The 9,651-nt window shown below is 37.6% G+C and overlaps 1 protein-coding gene across 1 annotated transcript in view; it reads left to right on the top strand.

The window, feature by feature from the left end:
• The first annotated feature begins 1,161 nt into the window (after positions 1–1,161).
• slc39a10 (solute carrier family 39 member 10) overlaps positions 1,162–9,651 on the top strand; it is a 30,181-nt gene continuing 21,691 nt past the window's right edge. The window contains exon 1 of the mRNA XM_017430376.3: positions 1,162–1,231. The gene's annotated coding sequence lies outside the window, so the exon portion shown is untranslated. The remainder of the gene's footprint in view (positions 1,232–9,651) is intronic.

Raw genomic sequence — 9,651 nt, 5'->3', positions numbered from 1 at the left:
TCCCTGTGATCAACGGCAGACAGCCGACATAAGAGGGGAAACATGAAAAAGGGGAGGAGGGGGACTAGGAAGTAGACCCAGCTGGTGCAAGGCCGACAGATATTAGCTGTGTGTTTGGTGTCTCTCTCTCACACACACAAACAATGAAGGTCAGTACAAAATAATTTGTTCAGGAACGAAATTTCTAAACGCCTCTTAACTTGATGGATTCCTTGGAGCAAAGTTGTAGCCATTTTGGTCAAATCTTGTGTGCAGTTTCATGCAATATTGTGAGATCTCAAGAGATATGTTATTTCTCAAGTGTTGAGAATGACTATCAGCTACTACCACACAAAACTTAGCACAATATTTCCAAAACTGACAGAGTTTTAGACACCTTTGTGATGGCTAAGGTCGATTAGGTGTGGCGGCCAACTTAAATTGGGTTCTCTTTAACCAGTTGTAGATGTTCATCCCATTATTACTTTCTGAGTTTCATTAAAGTTTGTCCAGTGGTTCATGAGATATTTTGCTAACAGACAAACAGGGTTGACAACTGGAGTAAAAGCCAAAGTTTTAGGCAAAAATATTCCAGAATGTGTTGTATGTGTTGGGAATTATGCTCAGTTACAACAACAACAGATTTTAGCTCAGGATCTGCAAAGTTATGGCCAGTTATGGTCAGTTAGCTGTAGAAGACATCTCAAATTATACAAAAGTTAATGAGTTTCATTAAAATTTGTCCAGTGGTTCATAAAATATTTTCCTGACAGTCAGGGTTGACTCCATAGTTAATGGCAAAGATATTAGTTAGATCTCAGATCGCGTCATGGTACAAATATACATATATATATTGTTTTTGTCTTATTGTTTCTTCTGTATTTTTAAAATTTATTTACAATTCCCTTGGCTAAGTCTTGTTGTGTTTTTTACGCCTCTTGATCTTCACAAACCGGTTGTTTTGTTGCTTTTTACGTACGATGACTACTTCACTTTGCAGTTCGATTTTTGTATTTGTACTGTTTGCTTTTACAAATAAAGTTTTCTAGTAGAAAAAAAAAATAAAAACGTCACTGCGCTACGCATTTTGCGTAGAATAACGGCTCGCCCTTACGTAGATTCTAAGAAAACGGCGTAAAGGACGTTAGTGAATGGCTAACCTCCAAGTCCATAACGCAACATGGGACACGCTTTTCTTTTTTTTTTTTTTTGGTACCGAGCGGAGAGGAGATGCACACGGCACTCGAGTGAGGTAACTATTTAAAAAAACCCATTTGTTTTCATTCACTCCCACAACATGGACTCTTGGTAGCGCTTGTTACAACATGTAAGAGTTTATCCACCGCCGTTAACGTCTGCAACGAAGCCTTAGACCGCGAAGCACACCGCTGTTCATCGCAGACAACAAGCTAATTTCCCGTGAATCCTCTGCTAGCTAACATTAGCTGCTTTAATTGTCTGTTTTGAAGGTTAGCGTTAGCATGTCCGAATAACTCCAAATGAATAAAAGCCCAGTCCGTTGTCAAAACCGTACGTTTTGGGTTGGTATTTATTGGTAATTTGAGAGTTGTTTATGCGGATAAGTGATTGAAGTTGTCCGTTTTGAGGCGTTGAAGTCACCGTTCCGGTGACGCGGAAGAGCTTCTTGCACCATGTGTGCGCCGTCCAGCCCTCTTTTCTCTTGGGTGTAGAGATTAATAAGGGAAGGTATCAGGTTTTTTTTAATGAACTTGTTAATAGCTAAGCTTCTCTTCAAACTGTATTTATCTGCTTTGTTTGTGTTTGTCACCCCCACTTTACCGTGAAGGACGCTGTACCCCGGGACACCCATAAATCTGTCTGCAGCTCGTCCCTCGGGTTAGGAGGCGGCCATTTTGAGGGACCAACTCGTGTAAACGCGTTTGCTAGTTTCATATATTTACAAATAAATTCTACTTTATAAAGAAATAACTCCAGCTATGTCTTATGATTACTTTGATCAACTTCCTTTAAGACATTACGGCCATGTGTCTGCATTAATGTAAAAAAATAATAATAACATGACTCTGAAGCCTATCAAAATGTGTTTATCAGTTAACTCGGTGTGACCATCACAAAAAAATGAAACCCATTACAGTACAGACTAAAATGCAAGTAATTATTTGAAGTTTTAAACAAAAAAAGTTCAAATTTGTAACCAAAAACGGCCACAAGTGGGTGTGGACAGGCTTTAAAATGAATAAAAATAACAAAATAATAACCAGTTTACGGTTTAAAAACAAATACAAGTTCATAAAGTCACTATTGTGGTGCATCAATATATTATGCCAAAATAAATAACATACCTTTTACAAATTAATTATTTACATTAAGTGGTAAAGGTTTACCCTTTAGATCCATGAGACCTGTTTTAAACTGATATAAACATTATTGTGCAACATTATCTTAAAAAAGGGAAGCAACATGACACACTAACTTCACTTATAAAAATTAAAATTTGTATTTTTCTGACCTGTTTGCCAACCTGAGTGTGTTGATGTTGATGTTTCAGTCAACAGAGGAAACATTTCCTGCTCCTTCTTGTCTAAAAAGATCTTTGTTTTATTTGATGACTTCCATTACCAGCCAATCATAAAGTTTTTTTTTTTTTCCAAGGGTCTCTTTGGGCTGTAGTGACCACTCATTAAATACATTTAAAACAGATTAAAGCAGACACTCTGTAAACATATTGTTTTTTCTTTCTTTTATAATGTTGGCAACTTTGTCAAACACTTAGCATGCTGGGTGAAAAACGATTCTGTTGTTCTTATAGCGATACAGTTTGACCTCGTAAAACATATCTTTTGTGGATTGATATTTGTGACAAGATATTTTTTCCTTTAAGCTTGCAGCTTCAGACAACACAATTATTAATGTTACCAACCAGCCAAATAAAAACAGATTAGATTTGGACCTTGTTCGAGGTGTTTTTCTTTGACGAATGGTTTTTAACAGCTGATTTATTTTAAGTTTTGTTGGCCTGGATGCGCAGGTTGTGGTGTATTTGTCAGTGAGCTGGATGAATTTTAGCTCTGAGGTATAAAAATCATGGAAGTGTGTGCAGATTGTGAAGCACTGAGCGTGCAAACCAACAGCTGTACACACATTTGCACAGCTGTTTTGAGAACATGTGGAAGTCTTACTCTGTTTTTGCAGGAATACACGTGTTTAAAGTCCGTTCTGCTTGGACTGCATCAACAGTTGTAGGAATCTGGGAACAGAGCTTGTGAATTAGGTTCTTTTTTGTAGTTTATAGTAAAAAAAAAAACAACTAATAAAACTCCTTGCAACACAAAATGAATCACTTATACCAATATTAATTGCTGTATTTGTTTTCTTCTCTGTTGTGATTGAATTTTAGTTAATCTTCTGAATAGTTTTCTTTTAATTAATAATATTTGTTGCTTATAAAGAGTATTGTAAACAACAAAAACTAATTATAAATGAGGACGAGTGGAAATATTTATAGTCTGAGTTTTATTTGCCTGATTGCAATTTAAATAGAACAGTCTCTTCCTCCTGTGGTTGATGATAGCACATAATTTCAATAAAGCTTTCATGGTGATAAAAGTTCATGAATTATTGTCACAAATTATTGTGATCAAGGAATAAATTTTTTTATTGTTGTCCTTTAATCCTATTGGGAGTTTAATTATAGGCCGTGTAAAAATAATTACATGGAGATTAACATTAGAACATTTAAGTAATTTGAAATGTTTTTGTTAGTGTGAATAAAAAAAAAAGCTCCAATAAAAATAGAAATACCTACTGCTGGCTTTTTAGGTGAAGTGATTTGGTTGGTGTGATGTGTGTGGGTGGCTTTTAATGTTGGCTTTTACTGACACCACCTCATCGCTTGGATTGTGTATAAAATCATATAAAAGTGCTGGCAGCAGTGCCGTGAACTTTGGTTTTGCATTTAAATGAATGGCACTAGTGTCAATATATTCTCATCAAAAATGCGGTTGAAGATAAGCAGCACAATATAAACCGTTGGGCCGTTAAATAGTTGCAGAAAAGGGAGGAAAAAACAAGATTAAAACAGGCCCAAACTCTAATGCTGTGAGTAAATGGACAGCATTTGTTTTTTTTTTTATATATTTATTGACCACTTAGAGTGCTTTATACCCCAAGACACATTCATCCATTCACATATCAATCCAATTTGAGCTTTAATGTCTTACTCCAAGACACTTTGACACGTGTTGAAAGATGGGATCAAACCAACAACTTCCTTAATGGCAGACGACTGATCTTCCCTTCTGAACCATAACTGCCATGTTTTGATAGGAATAGAAACATTTAGTGTAACTTTTGCACCTCCTTTTATTTGATCTTGGAGTTACATGATGTTTAAGACACTTCTACTCGATTACTTTACTTGATCAAGCTGCAACCAATATTGGAATATGTTTATTTATTAAAAAGTAAGTTCTCCATTTTCTGATTCTAAGGAGATCAAGAATTACCTGGTTCTAGTTAGCTTTTAAATTAGAAAAATGCAGCCTTTTCTATAAAAATTTCACTTTAAAAAAACCAAAACACCATAAACTAAAGGTTGTTTTCACTGATTCTGCTTAGAGAAGCATTTTAGTTAATCAGCATCTACTAAAAATAAGATGTTCTCCACATTGACCATGTATTGGTCAAGCTCCTGCCTTATGTGATCCTCCAATGGTGTCTTTGTTGGACTTCCAGGACCTTCTACGTTGCTGTTTTTAAATCTTCATCCTCTCTTTTTGTGACGCAAAAACTGAGTATACGTTTGGGATCTTCCTATCAGACTTGACGAAGACCTTCCAGAGAAGTGGAGCAATTTGCACACAATTTACAGATGCTGAGTACTTCTTCAGTTAAAAATAAAGCTCTGTTCCTCAGCAGACCTTATTGACGACATCTGCATATAAATACCACTGAACGTTTCGGACATTCAGAGCAAAAGTTGGTTCATGGAGCTATTTAAAATGCATGCAGGACTAAACTAATCAGTGTTGCCTTTGTAATGTAATGTAACAAGCTTAGTTCATGAGGTTTACATCTGAACGAGTACAATGCTGTGATGGGAGGTTTGGCGGCGCTGGGGGGAAAAAAAGGAGCATCTGGGTTCAACAAACACAGATGGGACGCCATGAGTTCATCTGTTTTGTGTTTTACAGTGAGACCAAATCTGTTTGAAATGCACACTCTGACTCTAATTCTGTCGCTAAAATTATGTCTCTGTGCTGTTTGCTAAACTTCTGTGTTTGGCTTGCTGTATGCGGATAAAACGGACAAGTATCTGTGATAAATTTGCAAATGGGTTTTGTGGTTTATTTGTTGATTAAATTGGGATGGGAAACCTCAAACACAGCAGCAACTGGTCACACAGAAAGTTGGAGGTTTATCAAAACTAAATGGTATTCTAAAATGATCTTTGATTCACTTGTCTCCAAAATGCTGTTTATCTGAATCCAGCATGAGTTTTTCTTCTAATTTGACTAAGAAATCTTTTTATTTAGTGCCTGTTGATTGTAATTAAAACAGTAGAAGGATGATTCATGAAAAATTTAGAAAGAAGAAAAGAGCAGTGTTCTGCATGTAAATGTCAGAAATATTAGTCATTTTGTCTCCATGCATATGTTTACCTTTTTCTTTTTGTGCTAGTAGCATCTGGCTGCAGTGCAAAGGTTTAAAAATGAACTTCTGATGAAATTAGAGGGCCACTTGTTTAAGTTCAGAGGGGGAAAATGTCACCTCAATAAAACCCTGGCAGAAATTAACCGTGGATGCCAACAGCTGGCTTCTAATAAGATTTTTGTAAACACAGACCTGCCTGGTATGTTTGTCATCGTGCTCATAATGGCCACAATCTGCTCTACGTGTAACACAATCCCCACACTGATGCTGTTTATGACGGTTTTTATTCACTGACAGACTTTCAGATGGTACAGTGGGTTTACCAAGCATACAATTTAAATACAGTAAAGTGAATTTTCAGGCACACCAGCTGAAAAATACAAAACTGACTGGCTGTTTCTGTTCGAACCTTGTCTCACTGGGACTAAAATAGACATGACCTGGACAAAAGGCACTTCTCTGTCGATCAGATTAAACCTGTGGGACATAAGGCATGAATCAGTTCTGACTTTAGGAAGTGGATGAGCTTAAAAGGATTTTGCAAGCTTAAAGGTGGTATCTCACTGGGCTGTGACTAGTTGGCAAACCTCGTTGAGGAAGTCACCAGAAAGTCTTGCAACATTTGTAGTTGTTCTCAATTTCCTTGCATGAGTCGCGGAGGCGGGCAGTCCTTTCGCTTAAGTTTTGAACACGTTTAAAATAGTTTGAGTCGACCTGAATATCTGAATCCATCTGAATGATGTCCAGCCAGTCTTAAGTGTGCCGGAGCTGTATTTTGACACCTGCACGGGAACTGTCCTCTGATAGAATCATAAATGTGGGGATGGGGTGCAATATTGGTGGCCAAGAATGCAGTTTTGCAAGCCATGCACACAGAAATAGGCTGTAATTTTTCAAAAACTGATCATTAAAAGCATGGCTGGTCACTTGGTAGCAGAAACTCAGAATTCAGTGAGATTCCAACAGAAAAGTTTTCTTTTTTTCCTCACAGCTACCACCTTAATGCTACCTTCATGATCCAGAAGGTGTGAAAAAAAAAATGCTGCTTTGTGGTATTTTTTTAGACTGTACAAGTTGCTCATGTACACATAGATTGAATGCTAAAGAGTGCAGAAAGTTCTATAAGTACTGCACATGTGGATGCAGACTCATTTGCACCATAAATGCCCGGTCAGGTGATTTATCCCTTACAGAGTCCTAACTGCTCAAACACGCAGACACATTCCCTCCCCGTGCCTCCCCGCCTCCCTGTACAAATTAGTTAAGTCACTGGACTCAAAAGCCTCAAAACATTCAACCTGGTAAAATGTTGGCGTGAACATTTATTATCAGCGTGGAGCGAGCTTTAGTTTCTTTGGGCTTCTTTTGGATTAGAGGTAAGCATGACTTGTCATTGCCATTTTGCCAGTGTGTTATTAGTTTGACATCCCTCAGCTAATTGTTCTGTTTACAGCCTCGTGTCTGGCCGCGTCTTGCGGTCTGAAAGTGTTGTGCGCTACGATGAACATGTTTCCAGGCCACTGAGCATCAGCCGTGCACCTGTGCCTCACCGCAGTCAGTCTTTTATTGCTCTTCTTTGATTCTGCTCCCAGATTTAATGATAAAACCCCAGTAAAATCAGAAAGTGACCCAACAGCTTCAACCAGAAAACCTCTAATTGATGCATGATGCATTGTTTGTCCCAGGCTGGTAGATTGCTGGACGTTCAGGGAAGGTGGGGCCTGATGACGTTGTTTAATTTGAACCTAGAAGTTTTGCGGTATTTACAATGTACCATTTGTGCCTTTTATTTTGAAACTTGTAGTCTACTTCAGACAGACAAACTAAGGCTTCTTGGCATATTGGAGCTTCAAATTTGACTCTTTTTTTCATAACTGGTTTGTTGTTGGAAGTATTTTGAGAAACTATTACTCAGTTTTTTACCACGTGTACACAATCTGCAAATATCACCCCGGCTGTTGAGAGACTGTAAAGAGGCTGTCAGCGTTTATGCGACTTTACAAGCTGCATGAGTCAGGATATTTGCAGGAGACCTACCATTTAGATTTATCACTACCATGATCACAGTTTTCTGTTTTGCAGTAGTTGTTGTTGCTTCGCCACATGATGACTCAGGTCTGTAACTTTAACCACAAGGTGTAAACTTTTACACACTTCCTTCGGACAGTTACAGTTGTACCTGTTTCAGGTCATCAGTGTTAATATCCAAGTGTGCAACATCACCACAATTTGAGAAATGTATCTGAAGCTATCTGAGAGGAGAACAGCTACTTTTTTAGTTTTGTCATTTGAACTCTGATGTCTCATACTTGTTGCTCTCCTGAACTTCGTCCTTCGCCAGCAGATCGAAGCCATTCTAGACTTCCACAGACCATCTGTTAGAAGTTGGGTCCATGTGGCGACTTACGTCTGCCCTCTCTCACAAGCCTTCGGCCTTACTAAGAAAAACTTCTCATCTGAAGTTCATTTTTCTGTCCTCAAAAACCCACTGTGTTCCTGCTCCCCTCCTTGTATAGCTGCCTCGTTATGCGTCCTCCTGGCTTAACCGTGCGGATCAAAACCTCAATGTTTCTCAACAAATCTTTCTTGAATTATTTTGGAATTAATTTCAGTAGTTTAGAATATTACAATAAACTTGGAAACCATATGTGGAGGAGATGCATTACTTTTTTATAAGCTGACATGGCTTTTGAGGTCTTAATAAATGCCTGTGATGTGTTTTGGTAAAAAAAAATATATATTTTTCTAATCAGCTGTCATTCAGGGATTAATGCAGTGAGTGCAGCATGACTTGAAGTCAAAGTTGGGAGCAGAAATAATGAAGAGGCTGGATTTCCTCGACTCTAAGCAGGAAAAATATTACATTATCTTCCCTCTGAAACTCTGAACCACTCGCTGAATGAGTTATTTTCAAACCTGCAGGGTACAAAATAAAGTGACAGGGATGTTTTTAATATGATAACACTCCAATTAATTTATTTAAGCACTAAAAGCTCAGCAATTGCCAATTAATCTTTTGTCATCCAGATGCACATATGGGCAAACGGGAGCTTGAAGGCAGGAATGGAGGAGATGCACCTTTTTATGTGCAAGTAGGGTAAATCTCAGGCAAAAAGCACGAGAACCACTAATAAAAAGAGGCTTCTTTTAAGGTAAAATGTATCTAAATATGCATAAAATACCTCATGTTTTAAACTTTTATGTTACTTTGATGTTGTGTAACTGCAAACAATAATGGACTTTATTTGTGATTGGTTCCAGAGTATGAGGCTTTTTGTGTGAGAGCTGCTACATTCTTCAGTTTGCTTCAGACATCAGGCTGATTCTGCAACGAGAGGGATGCTTATGGTCATGTGAGAATCAACTTAGAGGTCACCGTCAGGTTTTTCCTTCTTTTTTTAAAAGAAAGTAGTGTTCTTTGAGCCAACAACAACCTAAAAATGATTTTAGAAATCATTTTTGATTAGTAATGCAAAGAAGACGCTTCTACAAATGTCAAAATTAAGATTTATTTATTGAGTGTTTTGTGGGTTTGGTTGTTTGTAAAGTCAAATGGAAAGCAGCTAATAGCAAATTTGAAGGTTTATCTCTTTTTTTCAAGCTTACTGTCATTTTTGTTCAAGAAAACTGGTAAAAATCAAAAACATCAAACTAAACTATGCCATAACATTTACCAGGAGGTGTTTTTTCAGAAGGTGAGCCATTTCTCTGACTTGTTCTTGTCTCTGCTGAGTGAAACTCACTTACAGCATTTACCTTTGAGCACTCAGTGTCTCACTGGGCCCCAAATTGTGAATGCCATTTGCGCGAGAGTCTCCAAAATGTGTTGAAACTTTTGTGGGGCTTCTCAGTTTCAAGAGGCTGCTTGAGCCCCAAACATCCAGGTCTAAGAACCAGTGTGATGATAAATATTAGTTGTTTAAAAACTGGTCTAAATTTGCCTGTCTTAATTTCAAAAGTGTACTTCAGTTCATTCAATTTTTACTGTCGGAGCGGCTAACGAGATGGGCACAATAAGCCTAGATTACAGTTTTGCAA

The sequence above is a fragment of the Kryptolebias marmoratus genome, linkage group LG6 (assembly GCF_001649575.2).
Source record: "Kryptolebias marmoratus isolate JLee-2015 linkage group LG6, ASM164957v2, whole genome shotgun sequence".
In the NCBI taxonomy this organism is placed as follows: domain Eukaryota; kingdom Metazoa; phylum Chordata; class Actinopteri; order Cyprinodontiformes; family Rivulidae; genus Kryptolebias; species Kryptolebias marmoratus.
This window is presented reverse-complemented; position numbering and strand designations above follow the sequence as displayed.